The 15,121-nt window shown below is 34.0% G+C and overlaps 1 protein-coding gene across 1 annotated transcript in view; it reads left to right on the forward strand.

Moving 5' to 3' along the window:
• Window positions 1–15,121, forward strand: part of SNTG1 (syntrophin gamma 1) — a 747,297-nt gene that overhangs the window by 166,935 nt on the left and 565,241 nt on the right. The gene's annotated exons all lie outside the window — the stretch shown is intronic.

Here is a 15,121-nt window from a genome sequence, read left to right on the forward strand (position 1 = left end):
AAAAAAAAAAATGGGTGATACCACAACAGAACCAACTGAAAGAAAAAGGATAATATCAGTATAGTAAGAAGAACTTTAAAAAGTTTGAAAATCTGGAAGAAATGGACAGATTTCTTAGAAACACACCACTTACCTAAACTAACACAGATGGTTGTGCAAGCTGAACAGATCCACAACAAAAGAAGAAATTGAACAGATCCATAGCAAAAGAAGAAATTGAACAGGTCATCAAAAAATTACCAATGAAATAAAGTCCTGGCCTAAATGGTTTCACTGGAGAATTCTACCAAACATTCAGAGAAGAACTGACCTCATTCCTACTCAAACTATTCCAAACATAGAGAAGGATGAAATCTTCCCTAACTTGTTTTATGAAGCAAGCATAACCTTGGTACCAAAACCAGGCAAAGACATCATTCAAAAGGAAAACTACAGACCAATATCCCTCATGAATATAGATGGAAAAATCTTCAACAAAATCCTAAACAATAGACTCCCAAAACATATCCAAAAAATAATACATTATGACCAAGTGGGTTTCATATCAGGTATGCAGGGATTGTTCAACATTAGAAAAACTATCAACGTCATCCACCACATAAATAAAACAAAGGAGAAGAACCACATGATCATATTAATTGATGCAGAAAAGGAATTTGATAAAATCCAACACCCATTCCTCATCAAAACTCTCAGGAAAATAAGAATAGAAGGAACATTCCTCAACATAATAAAGGGCATCTATGCAAAACTAAGAGGCAACATTATTCTCAATGGAGAGAGACTGAAAACATTCCTCTTGCAAACAGGAACCAGAAAAGGATTCCCTCTATCACCATTTCTATTCCACGTTGTACTGGAAATCATAGTCAGGGGCAATAGGCAAGAAACAAAAAACAAAGGCATCCATAATGGTAAGGAAGAACTCAAACTATCCCTATTTGGTGATGATATGATCCTATAACTAGGAAACCCAAGAGACTCAGTCAAAAATGTACTGGAACTAATCAAGAGATTTAGCATCATCGCAGGATATAAGATGCACATCCAAAAATCATTTGGATTCCTCTACACCAGCACAGAGATTGCTGAAAAAGAAATAAGGGAATCAATACCATTTACAATAGCTACCAAAAAAAAATAAAATACTTGGGAATAAATCTTACAAGGGAAACAAAAACCTATAGGAAGAAAAGTATAAAATCTACTTCAAGAAACCATAAGAGATTTACATAAATGGAAGAACATAAGAGATTTACATAAATGGAAGAACATAAATGGAAGAACATACATAAATTGAAGAGATTCACATAAATGGAAAAACTATAAAAAACTACTTCAAGAAACCATAAGATATTTACATAAATGGGAGAACATTCAATCTTCATGGATAGGAAGATTGAACATTGTGAAAATGTCAATTTTACCCAAAGCAATCTATACATTCAATGCAATCCCGATTCACTCCCATTAACATTCTTTAAGGATATGGAAAAAACAATCACTAACTTTATTTGGAAAGGAAAGAGACTTCAGATAAGCAAGGCACTATGACGAAAAAGAACAAAGTAGGAGGTCTCACGCTGCCAGATCTCAAAACCTATTATACAGCTACAGTAGTCAAAACTACCTGGTATTGGTATAATGGCAGGCACATAGACCAATGGAATAGAATTGAGAACCCAGAAATAGATCCATTAACCAAAGGTCAGCTGATCTTTGACAAAGGTCCAAAATCCATTAAATGGGGAAGAGAATGTTTGTTTAATAAATGGTGCTGGCAAAACTGGGTATCTATTTGCAGAAAAAATGAAACATGATATATACTTCACACCATACATACAAACTAACTCCAGATGGATCAAAGACTTAAATGTGAAACCTAAAATTATAGAGTTCCTCAGGGAAAAACTAAGGGCAAATATCAGGGCCATAATATATGGCATAAATAGACTATCAAGCATAACTCAAAATGCACAAACAGCAGAAGAGAAACTTCTAAAACTTCTAAAAATTAAATTTTTATGTGCTTCCAAAGACTTCTCCAAAAGAGTCAAAATAGAACCTACAGATTTGGGGAAAATATTTGGCAATGACATATCTGACAAGGGACTTAACTCTAGAATTTATAGAAAACTCCAACACCTCAATAACAAAAAGACAAATAATCCAATTAAAAAATGGGCAGAAGACATGAAGGGACACTTCACCAAGGAGGATATTCCGGCAGCCAACAAACATATGAAGAAATGCTCAAAACAATAATGTGATACCATTTTGCTCTAGCACTAGTAGCAAAGTTCAACAAGACAGAAAATAACAAATGGCTGGCCAGGATGTGGAGAGATTGGCACTTTCATATACCTCTTATGGAACTGTAAATTGGTACAACCACTGTGGAAAGCAGTATGGCAATTCCTTAAAAAGTTGGAATTAGAAGTAACATTTGACCCAGCCATTCCATTACTACGTATGTATCCTAAAGAAGTAAGAGCCATGATAAGAACAGACTTATGCACACCCATGTTTATTGCAGCACTATTTACAATAGCCCAAAGATGGAAACAACCTAAGTGTTCATCAACTGAGAAATGGATAACCAAACTTTGGTACATACACACAGTGGAATACTATGCAACCCTAAAGAACAGTGTTGAATCTGCCAAACACCGCATAACATGGATGAACTTGGAGGGCATTATGCTGTGTGAAATAAGTCAATCACAGGAAGACAAATATTGTATTAGTCCATTATTGTAAAAGTCAAGGAAAGGTTTATCTATGGAAGGAAATTTTCTTCCTTGGTTACCTGGGGTGGGGGTGGGAAGGTAGGGAACACTGACAGATAGGTAGACATGAGTATTGATTTGAGTGAAGAGAAGTGAGTGATCAACATTGTGGGATTGAGGAAGAGGAAGACATAGAGAAGTACATGGGAGGTAGAGACAAGAAGGATGAACACTTTTGCACATACAGTACTGTGTTGTCAGTGAAGGCAAACATGGATATACGGTTGGATAGATAGGTGGAGAGGCTGAAATATTAGGTATGTCTATGAAATGGGGAGTGTACCCAAAACGATGTATAGGGTTGACAGATAATGGTTCTATAAGTTTATTTATGATCTGAATTCCCAGATGTATAGTAGAGCTGACAAGGGACAAGGTTGTAGTCACTTCCTGGTTACAATCAGCTACCCAGAGGGACCAAGTAGTTGAATCTATGGGCTCGGGACCATAATCACAGAGGATATCAAGCTCAATTGGTATAATGTGCTACACAAAACATGCTCCAGCTCCTAATTTGGCAAGTAGTGACCGGCATCTTAAAAGCTTTCAAGCAGCCATTTAGATGCAATGATGGGTCTCTCCTCATCTAGAGCAAAGAAGAATGAAGAAAACCAAGGATTCATGGGAAGAATTAGTCCCAGTGACTGGCACACCATGCGATCCACAGCCTATACAATTATGAGACCAGAAATACTAGATGGTACCTGACTAGCACTGTCAACCACTCAGAGGGAGATCTATGTAGGAAATCCTGGATAGAGAGGGAGAATAATGTGGAACAAATCTCAAAATAATTTGGGGGGGAAAAAAAAGGAGGACCAGGTTTGTTGCTCTGATAGCGCCTGGTGTAACCACTGAGACTGTGGTCCCTAGCTGCCATTCAGGTCTGGAATTGAACTCACACCTGTGGCTTCCAGCCAAACAAAAGACAGCCATATGAGTTGAACATTTACCTGAGGTAGATACATTCCTTGGAGAGAACAATCATGGGAGAAAGAATGGCTGTTTATGCACAGGGAGACAGCTCTTGGGACAGGGTAGCAGGGAGGGATGGACACAGGGAAGAGATGACTGTCCAGAGGTAGTGGGAGGGAGGCTGCTGCATTGTGGAAAACTGTGGTCAATGTCATGAGACAAAATGTATATGAACTGCTGTATGGAAAGTGAATTTGCTCTGTAAATTTTCACACAAATCACAATTAAAAAAAAGAAAGAATAGGGAGAAGGAATATTAAAAAATTTATATATGTGGATTTGTAACAATTTAAGTAATAGTTAAATTTTCAGTGTAGTTTTGTTTCATTGCTCTTTTTCTGAAATTAAATACAAGCTAATTAAATGTAGCTCAATCTAGTCAATAACTTTGAAAAAATAATTAATGTATCTTTTTAAAAATGCATAATTTATGTGCTATGAAATGCAAAGATTTTATATGTACTGTTATATCAATTTTGACAAATGCATTCACATGCTTAACTATAGCTCCTGTAGATCATAAAATAGATCCTCCATGCCTCTTGCCATTAACTCACATCTCAGAAACAATCATTGATTTAATTTCATTAATCATAGGTTGATTTTGACTCTTGTAGGACTTCATATAATTTAATCTTATTGTATTTACTTTTTTGATGCCTGACTTACTTCATTCTATACAATATCTTTTAGATTTACCTATGAATCTATGTTCATTTATATTGTGTAGTATTTAATTGTGTTAATAAAGCTTGTAAACCCATTCACCTCTTGTTATACATCATGACTGTTTCTATTTTTTTACTATTATAAATAAAGGTATTATGACCATTTGAATAAAATAATTTTTGTACTCTTATACTTTTATGTCACTACTATAAGTACCTAAAAGCAGAATTTCTGTGTAACAGTAAAGATAGACAATTAACTTGCTAACAAATTATCAAACACATTTCCAAAGTGGCCACATTTTAAATCATCTCTTGCTATGTAGTCCAGCAATGTGTGAAAATCTGTATCATTCCACATTTTCATTTTTTTTTTTTTTTTTTTAGTTTATCTGCTGCCAAAGCAAGCGATGAGTGAGAATCTGGCTGTTCCATATTAATTCTAATATTTAATGGTCAACTATTTATTTTAAGTAAATCTATTGAATGTTATGTTAATTTTGTTTCCTTGATGAATAATGCTTATAAGCTCTTTTTCATTTGCTTATTAACCATTTGTTTATCTTACATGTCTGCTCAATATTTTGATTGTGTTTTCATTGGTTGACATTATTCATTTTTAAATTGCACAAATTTAAACATATATATATAAATATAAAATATAAAAATATCGTTAGATATATGTATTGCACATATTTTCTCTCAACATGTGAGTAGTTATTTTCTTTAAAAAAAAAAAAAAACTAAGAGGGACTATTTATGAGCAGGAATTTTCAATCTCAATAAAAGCCAATTTGTTATTTGTTATGGGTATTATTGTTATGTGTGGTTTTTTGTTTTCTAAGAATTATTTGACCCTCAAGATCACAAAGTTATCCCTCGTTTCTTCTGGAAACTTTATAGCTTTGTCATTTATGATTAATTCTACCTAATATTAATTGTATATGTGTGTCTCTGTGTGTATATTACAGAATCAAGATAGACGGATGAACATATTGATGTACATCCAGCTATTCCAGTCTTTTTTTTTTTTTTTCCATTTGCTGTTACAGTAAAACCTGTGAGAGCCAAAACTAGACAGGCAAGACTTGCTTCTCCAGTCTTGTAAATTTTCTGCCTTTGATAAAATGTAGTCTTACTACTATTCTATTGCTTGTCTGGGAGTTCTGGTGGCATACTGCTTAATGTATGTGACTGCTAACCAGAAGGCTGGTGCTTCAAACTCACCAGCCACTCCTTTGAAGAAAGACTGACCAATCTACTTTCACAGAGATATGGCCTCAGAAACCCAAGGAGAGGTCTCTATGAGTAGGATTCAACTCGCTGGCAGGGAATGAGTTATTGCTTGCCTTACTGGAAAGGATTTGAGTTTTCCTTGTCTGGCAAGTTTCTGCCTTACACAGGTTCTGGCTTTCAAAGTTTTAGTGTAAAATGCTAGACAATTTTTTCTCTGAGTTTACAAAAGACATTCATCTATACATTTCATTTTTATTGTTGTTGAAAATATACATATCAAAACATATACCAATTCAAGAGTTTCTACATGTACAATATAGAGACATTGATTATATTCTTTAAATGATATAACCATTCATAGCCTTCTATTCTTATTTGATCCCCCCAACCCCCATTGAAATAAACTCACCTCCTCCTAAAGTTCCTGTGTGACTTTTTGGTGCTGTTATCAGTTAGATACCATACAGTAAATTCTTGAAAGAGCATGATGCTCATACAGGATGTTCTTTACTACTTATTCATTTGTTGTAATATGACTTAAACTAGACTGTAGTTTGGTATAAAGGAGCCCTCAGGTGATATTTTTGGTTTATGGTTTTACAGTTAAATATCACCTCAGAACAGTCCTTTTGGAGATTTATCTAGCTTCAGTGACTTTAGAAAATATGGATTTCATGACTATTGAAATTTTGTTTTATAGTTTTCCCCTTTTTATGCAAATTCTTCTTTAGTATTTTTGCTCAAAATGTTCAGTATCAGGAGCCAGACACCATCTATTTCTTCTAGTTTCAGGGCAAAGAAGGCAGTTATTCACGGAGGCAGTCAACCACAAATTCCGTTTCCTCCTCCTATGCCTGACTTTTCTTCTTTCTCTGTTAGTCCAATTGAATAGAGAAAAATTTATATATTTTGGATGGCTGAATACAACTTTGCAAGCTTTAAAGACCACAAACACTACAAAACAAAAAGAGGTAGAACAGAAGCATTGAAAATGATGTTAAGCAAATTAACTGGAATGCTCCATGAGACCCTGATCTTACACTTGCAAAACAATGAACAAAGTCGTATGAGGTGTTCTCTCATACAAATATAGCCCCAGGAGCTACTCTTTTTGTTATTGCTGTCTATTTATGTCTGTCTGTCTATCTATCTATCTGTCTATCTATGAATAGATAGATGATAGATAACCAGTACATTTGCCAATTCAACTTTTTACAGCTGTATAATTTGATAACAATTACACCAATCAGTTGTTGTACATCCACTACTTTCAATCAATGCAATTTTTCCATCACCATGAACAGAAACTCAGTGCTCCCTAAACAATAACTCTTCTGTTCCCCTCCTTTCCACTCCTGTTAAAATAAACTTATCTCTATACATTTCCCTTTTCTTGTCATTTTATGTAAATGAGTTCATATACTATTCACCTTTTTTGATTGACTTAGTCATATAGCACAATGTCCTCTTTCTCCATCCATGTTATAGCATATATCCACACATCATTTCTCTTTCTGGCTAAACAGTATTTCATTGCATGCATGTACCACATTTTATTTTTCCATTCAACCACTGATGGGTATTAAGGGTTTTTCTATCCTTTGGCTATAGTGAATAGTGTTGCAATGAACATTGGTGTTTGCGTGTCTGCTTCCAAGTTCCTTGGTTATATTCCTAAATATAAAATTGCTGGGCCATATCATTGTTGCATTTTTTAGTTTTTTGAGGAACTGTCACATTGTTTTTCACAACTGTACCATTTTGCATTCTCACCACCAATGGGTAAATGTTGCAATATCTCCACATATTCACCATCATTTGGAAATTTCTATTTTATTTTTAAATTGTAATCATCCTACTTGGAGTGAAATTAGATTTCATTGTGGTTTTGATTTGCATCTCTCTGATGGCTAAAAAATTTGATCATATTTTCATTTGTGTGATGGTCATTTAAATGTCTATTCAGGCCTCTGTCCAGTACTTGATCTGTCTTTTGTTTGTTTAGCTGATTTTTCTTTTTCCTCTGTTAGTCCAATTGAATAGAGAAAAATATTTATATTTTGGATGGCTGATTACAACTTTGCAAAATTTAAAGACCTTAAACACTACAAAACAAACAGAGGTAGAATGTATATTACTAGATTCTTTTTGGGTATATGGAGGTCTGGTGATGTAGTGGGTAAGACATTCGGCTGCTAACCCCAAGGTCAGCAGTTCAAGGTCACGAGCTGCTCTGTGGGAAGAAGATAAGCAAACCATTTAAAGATTTACAGCCTTGGAAACTTAATGGGGGTCACTATGAGTCAGAATTAACTCAATAGTAGTGGGTTTGGTTTCTGGTTATCAGATATATGGTTTCTGAAAATATTCGTCCAATTTGTAACTTGTCTTTTCACTTTTGTTGGAAAGTCTTTTGATTAAAAGTAGTTAATATTTATGAGCTCCTCTTTCTTTCTGTCTTTCCCTTCCTTCCTTCCTTCCTTGCTTCCTTCCTTCCTTCTTTCCTTCCTTCCTTCCTTCCTTCCTTCCTTTTTTTCTTGCTTCCTTCTTTCCTTCCTTCTGTCTTTTGTCTTTTGCTTTTGTATTGTGTTATCATATCTGATAGTCCAATGTTAAAAGCTAGGCCAACAACCTTGCCCCTGTGTTTTCTTCTAAGAAATTTATTATGTTATTAATCCATTTTGAATTGTTTTTCTTGTATGGTATGAGTCATTGATCCTGTTTCTTTTTTCTGCATGTTGTTGTTGTTGTTGTTATGTGCCATTTGGTGGACCTGACTCAATGGGAACCCTCCTTGGGTTTCCGAGGCGGTATCACTATGGAAGTAGATTGCCCACCCTTCCTTCTGAGGAGTGGCTGATGGGTTTGAACCTCCAGCCTTCTGGTTAGCAGCCAAGTGCCTTAGGCACTAAGTTACCAGAGCTCCTATTTCTGCATGTAGATAACCAATCTCCCCACCTTCTTTTACTGAAGAAAGTCTTCTTTCCCATGGAATGGATTTAGCACCTTGTAAAAAAATCATTTGCACAACGATATGTGGGATTAATTCTGAATATGTTATTCCCTTAGTTGTGTCTATATTATATCAGTACCAGGCTGTTTTGATCACTGTAACTATATAATATCTTTTTAGATCAGGAAGATTGAGTTGTCCCACTTATCTTCTCCTTCAAAATTGCTTTAGCTATCCAGGGCCTCTTGCTGTTTCATATAAACTTGAGAATAAGTCTTTTCAACTTGTGAAAGAAAACTGAAAAAAAAAAAAAGATAAAAAATACACTGAAGGGATTGCTTGGATAGCATTAAATACATAGATCAATTAGGTTAGTATTGACATTTTAACAATACTAAGTCTTCAAATGAATATGGAATGTATTTCCATTTTTTTAGGTTGTTAATCTTTTTCAGCCTTGTTTTATAATTTTCATTGAATAAATCTTCACATCCCTGGTTATTTATTCCTAGGTATTTTATTCTCACAGATACTATTGTAAATTAAAATATTTTCCTAATTTTCTCATTACTGATGTATAGAATTCTTATTTCTTTTTGATTATATCTGTACCCTGCTACTTTGCTAAATTCCTCTATTCCTTTGCTAAACACTTCTAAAAGCTTCTTGTGGATTTGTTGGGGTTTTCTGTATGTGTGATCATGTCATTCATAAGTAGAAAAATTTCACTTTTTAAAATTTGGATAATTTTATATCTCTTTCTAGTCTCATTGCACTGGCTAGAACTTCATGTACAATATTGAATAGGAGGGGTTAGAGTAGGCAGTCTTATTTTGTTCCTAACTTCAAGATGAAAACTCTCAATGTTTCCATTTAAATACAATAAAAATAGTTGGTTTTCCATAAATGCCCTTAACCATATTGAAGAACTTCCTTTCTATTACCATTTTTTGAAGGATATTTATCAAGAAAGGGTGTTGGATATTATAAAACACCAATTCTGAATGAATGGACTTGAACATGTGGTTCTTTCCCTTTGTTCAATTAATATGGTATATTACATTTATTGATTTTAAATGTTGAACCATCTTTGCATTCCTGGAATAAATCCCACTAGATCATGACTTATAATTCTTTAATATATTGTTGATTCTATTTTCTAGTATTTTCTTGAGGAATTTGCAACTATGTTCATATGGGATATTAATCTGTAGTTTTCTTGTGATGTCTTTGTTTGTTTTTGTTATCAAGGTGATGTTGGCTTCATTGAATGATTTAAAAATTATTCTTTTTTCTCTAACTTTTGGAAAAGTTAAACAAGACTGGTGTCAATTATTTTCTAAATGTTTGATAGAATTCCCCAGTGAAGTTATTTGTCCTGGACTTTTGTGTTGTTGGGAAGTTTTTGTTTACTGATCCAATCTCTTCAATCTTGGGTGTGTTTAAGAAGGTTGTGTGCTTCTAAGAATTTTCCATTTCACATAGGTTATTTAATTTGTTGATACTTGAATGCTGTCATAATTATTTTAATTTCTATTACCTCAGTTGTAATGTCTCCACTTTCACTTCTTATTTTGATTATTTGCATATTTTCTCTTTCTCAGTCTAGCTTAAAGTTTTTCAACATTATTGATTCTTTTAAAGAACCAGCTTTGGGTTTTGTTGATTTCCTCTATTTGTTTCTGTTTTCAATTTCATTTTTTTGCTCTAATCTTTCTTAGGCACTTGACTGCTAACCAGAAGGTCCAAACTGACCAGCCACTCCTCAAAAGGAAGCTTGGGCAATCTACTTCCATAATGATACTGCCTCAAAACCTAAGGAGAGGTCTCTATGAGTCAGGTCTGATGCAACGGCAAATAACAACAACAATCTTTATTAATACCTTTCATCTAGTAGCTTTAGGCTTAGTTTCCTCTTCTTTCTCTTGTTCCTTAATTTGTCAGGTTATTCCAGATCTTCTTTTTTAAGTGTTTATTGTTGTAAATTGTCTGCTGAAGGCTGCTTTCAGCATGTCTATTAGTTTCAGTATTGGTTTTTCATTTTCACTTAACTCAAGGGATTTTTGTTTTTCTTTTTCTTTTTTTTTAATTGATCCATTGGCTATTTGGTGGTTTGTTGTTTAATTCCCATGTATTAGTGTTTATAACTTTCATTTTGTTATCAATTTCTAATATTATTCTTTTGTGTATGGAGAAGATATACCTTGCATTATTTAATTAAATAAAATGATAATTTTTTTTGGCTTACCATATGATCTAGCCTAGAGAATGATGTATGTTAAGAGGATTGAAATGTTTATTGTTCTGATGATGGGTATGTTGTTGTTGTTGTTGTTTGCCGTTGAGTCAGCCCCGACTCATAGCGACCCCTCCTTGGGTTTCCAAGGCAGTATAACTACGGAAGTAGGATTGCCCAACCTTCCTAGTGTTATATATATGGCTGTTAGATCCAATTGATTTTTTATACTATTATATTAATCCTATATGTCCTTACTTACCTTCTTTTTAGATATCCTGGCCAATATTGATGTGATGTATTGAAGTCCTCAACTATTATTGTGGAATTATCTTTTGTTTCTTTTGGATTTTCCAGTACTTTTTCATATTTGGGGGCTCTGATGTTAGGTGTGGAAATGTTTATAACTGTTATGTCTTCTTGGTGGATTAACCCTTTTTATAATTATTTAATTTTCTTGTTCATCTTTTATAACACATTTTTTTTTCAAAATCTATTTTGGCAGATATCAGTTTGCTCTTCCCTGAACTCTTTGGATATGCATGGAATATTCATTTTCATTCTTTTGTTTTTAGTCTGTTTGGGTCCTTGGGATTAACATATATATCTTACATATAGCATAAGAATGTATCTTTAAATAAATAAATAAATCCATTCTACAATTCTCTGCCTTAATGGGGAGTTTGAACCATTTGCAATTAAGGTAATTACTGAAAATGAAGAACATACTTCATTTATTTTGCTAATTATCTTTTTGGTATGTTTTGTCTCACACTTCTCTCACATTTTTTGTCTATGATTAGTTTTTTTTTTGTTTGTTTGTTTATGTGTTTTGATTTATTCCTTCTTCAGTCTGTGTATATATTCTAAATATTTTCTTAGTATTTAACACAGTTACCACATTTAACAGCATAAAATTGCACCAACTTATTTTAGCTTGATTCTAATATTTAACATACAAAGAACAAGAAACATATAATGCTAACATATTAAATATCTATTTCTAGTTTGCTCCTGTCTCCCCAATCCTATTGTTGTACCATCAATTACATCATTATATATCTTATGTGTGTTAGGTTAAATTTGTATTTATTTATCGCACATTCCATATAATATTGTTGTAGAATTTAACTACTAAGTTTAACACCTAAAAATTTCATACAATTAGTCCTTTTGTAAGCCCATGATGTTACTTTTATTAGAGATCTTGCTCTCTTTTTTTTCCACATGCAAATTCTAGTACCTGTCTAGTGCTCTTTTTCTGTCTAGTGAAAAACTACCTAAAGTAATTCTTGCAAAGCAAGTCTAATGTTAGTAAATTTCCATAGATTTTGTTTATTTCAAAGTGTTTTTATTTCATCCTCATTTTTGAATGACAACATTGTTGGACAAAGAATTCTTGGTACAATTGTTTTTCCTTCAATACTTTATATATATCATCCCATTCCCTCCTGGCCTCTGGGGTTTCTGATGAAAAATTGTCATTAATTCTTATCAAGCACCCCTTATATATTATACTGTGCTTTTTTTTTTTCCTCTTGCTGTCTTAATTTTTAAGCATTTTATTTCAATATGCTTGGTGTAGATCCCATTATGTTATATTCCTTCTACATGGGGTTGGCATAGATTCCAGGATTTACAGGCTTGATATCTTACTCAGGTCTGGGAAATTGTCCTTGTAATTTGGAAAATTCTTTCCATCCCTTTAATTCATTTTCTGCAATTCCTATAACCCTAACATTAAATATTTTAGTTGTGTACCACAATTCCATTTGGCTTTATTCACTTTTCTTTCTTTTTGTTTTCTCTTGTTTCTCTTGAGACATATATTAAATAACCATGTCTTCCAGTTTGCTTATTCTGTCTTTTGTTGGCTCAAATCTACTGTTGTAGTCTTCTCTTTAATTTTACAACTCTATAATTTTATTTATTGCTTCTAGTATTTCTATTTGGTTATTTTTAACATTTTCTAACATTATTTGAATTTCTCATTTCATTTCTTGCTCTCAATAGTTGGTTTTCTGTGTGTCCCTTGCTTTTTTGAGTATTTTTTAATATTTTTGTCAGGAAGTCCTCTATTCCCCCCCTAGCCTGTCCTCCACAGGAATAGTTTCCATTTCTTCCTGTTTTTCTTTTAATTGGGCCATTTTTTCTTGGCTTCTTGTATACCTTAAAACTATTTTCTTGAATCTGAGGCATTTGAGTGTTATACTGTGGTTGCTCAGGAGCTCACAATCTTTTTTTCCTATTTTCTTTCTCCTTATTTCTTCTCTGTTTCCCAAAAATCCATTGGAGGGTACACTTCCCCAAAAGTTTTCCAAGTCTGACTTAAATTTTCTAGGGATTTGTGTTTTTCTCCCCTCTTCTGTCACATAACAACAACCCCTCTTCTGTGGCAAGGTTCAGAGAATTTGATTATATTTAATGGCCTGTGCTTGAGGCTTCCTACTTGGATTGAGAAGGAAAAGGAAGGAACCCTCTTAAGCTGTGAACAGGAATATCTTCCTGCCTTGTAAGATGTGGCAGGGGAGGTTGAGGGGACTATTTTCTCCCTAAGGTTCACTTGTCTTGTTTAACTTCAGAAAGATATTTGGAACTCAAAGTGTTGTACTGTTAGTTAAATTTTAACTCTTTAATTGTTCTCCTTTTCCAAAGGAGTCAGCTTTCTGTTTGAATTCCATAGCTTGCCTCCACTTGCATTTCATTTAGTTTGTGGTTCACAATTTAAATTGGAGCATGGCAGAAAATGTTCCCTAAGACACTGAAAATAAATATTTTTCCTGTCTTGTAATATTTTGGGGTAGTAACTTCTTCTTGTAGATCATTTACTTCTACCTGATCTTAGAGAGATATTTGGTCTTTGAGTCAGTTAAATTTAAGTTTCTTCACTGTTTTCTTATCTTTAGCCATTCCCCTAGTTGTGTTTCTCTAAGTTCTTCTGCCCACTTCTCACTGTGTTTGTGTCTCCTAGGCTTAGATAAGAACAAAGCAGGAGGGACTCTGTTAGCCCTGGAGAAAGATTTTCCTGACTTTTAAAATTTTGGATGGAACTTTTTTCATCCTGTTGATCTATTTTCCTGGGTGCTCCCATTAAGATATTAAGACATTGATGTATTGTGTCATCTGAAAAATTAAATTCTCCCTAGACTGTAGGAACCAGTTCACTACCTGTGTTTCTCAGCAAAGTTCAGTCCACTGTGCTTGAGGCTCCAGGCTTAGATGGGGCAGAGCAAGAAGAACTCTCATAATCCAAAAAATAAAAATTGTCCTACCTTGTAAATGCCTCTTTCTTCCTTCAGTCAGTCTTTCTATTTATTTGAATGGTTGTTACAGTCTTGAGTTCATTTGTTTTTCCACAAACTTTCTGTTATGTTCCTTCTTTCCTTTTTTCTTTCTTTCCTCCTCACATTTTTATGGGGAAATTGAGATGCTTGATTACCTAGGTAACCATTTTGGGAGAAGAGCTGACGTTGCATTCTTCTCTTCTTGTAATGATATCTTGCCATTTCTATCATGTAATGTTAGATAGTTTCCATGATACTTCCAATTATAGTGCAACCAAGAGCACTTATAAAGACAAAACATATACAAACGTTTTTGTCCTCATGGAAAAATATGATTCCTAAACATAAGGAGCTCTGGTGGTATAGTGCCTAAGGCATTTCACTGATAACCAGAAGCCTGACATTTAAACCCACCTGCCATTCTTCAGAAAGAAGACTGGGCAATCTACTTCTGTAGAGATCCCACCTTGGAAACCCAAGGAGGTGTTGCTATGAGTTGGAACCAACTCCACAGCTGTGAGTTTGGTTTTGGTTTTATATATAAGAATTACCAGTAAGCTGAAGTAAGATATTAAATAGAACTTTGCAGATGAGTGAAAGCCTGCATAATTATAAGCATGGTTTTGAAGACCTTGGATGATACAAGTAGCTACTAACCTAAAAGATGGAGGTTTGAATCTACTCTGGTGACTCTGGTAAAACAACAGTTGGTGATCTGTCTCCACAAAAGTTATGGTCAAGAAAACCCAATAGGAGTTTACCACTTAGATCAATTAGCCTTGAGATAGCAGAAGGGTGGTATTTGCATAGAGGGAAAGCTGGACAAACATGAATGCATGGATAAATATGAAGGACACAGGGAAAGGGTAGTAACAAGTAAGAGATAGGAGGAGAGCTTTTTGTTGTTGGGGTTTGTAATTGGTGTTGTGAAACCAAAGTGCATGAACTGTTGAGAGTGAAACAAACCTGTTTTACAAATT

This window comes from Orycteropus afer, unplaced genomic scaffold (assembly GCF_000298275.1).
Source record: "Orycteropus afer afer isolate SDZICR_OR568_19922 unplaced genomic scaffold, OryAfe1.0 scaffold00333, whole genome shotgun sequence".
NCBI lineage: Eukaryota > Metazoa > Chordata > Mammalia > Tubulidentata > Orycteropodidae > Orycteropus > Orycteropus afer.